Below are 565 nucleotides of genomic sequence, written 5' to 3'. Positions count from 1 at the left end.
TACCACTGTTGAAAAATTTCCAATGAAAGATTGTATAATTTTTTTTGAATGAAAAAAGAAAAAAGGTTACATTTTTAAACAAAATTAACAAAGTATAAAGTAGTCAGAAATTGGTCGTTTTTGTATATATTTTTGGAAAAATTTCAAAATTTTCGAAAAAAAAATTCAAAAAAATCAGCGTCTGTACATCCCCCGGCCCGCCAAAATTCTCGACGGGCCGACCCATGGGCCGGCCCGAGATTTTGCAACTATGGCTAATAGTGTTTGTTCAAGTTATTAGAACACAAAATATATTTATTTCTAATATTCAGGAGAGCCAAATCTTTGAAAAAAAAGACGGTTTTAGTTAGAGCACAAGTAATGTTGCGTTTTTAACAGTTCGTTTAGGAGCTCCCCTAAAAAGAGTACTAAAAATCGGAGCTGTGGAAGAGAAACACCGGTGGCCGTGGCCAAAAGTCCCACAACGACAACTACCGTAACCTAAAATAATGTTAACTTTCAGGAAATATATTCTCATTTTTCCATTATTTTTCTAAAGGTCGGGGAATAAAAATTTGGATGTTGC

This window comes from Caenorhabditis briggsae (assembly GCF_000004555.2).
Source record: "Caenorhabditis briggsae AF16 supercontig from assembly CB4, cb25.NA_104, whole genome shotgun sequence".
In the NCBI taxonomy this organism is placed as follows: Eukaryota; Metazoa; Nematoda; class Chromadorea; order Rhabditida; family Rhabditidae; genus Caenorhabditis; species Caenorhabditis briggsae.
This window is presented reverse-complemented; position numbering follows the sequence as displayed.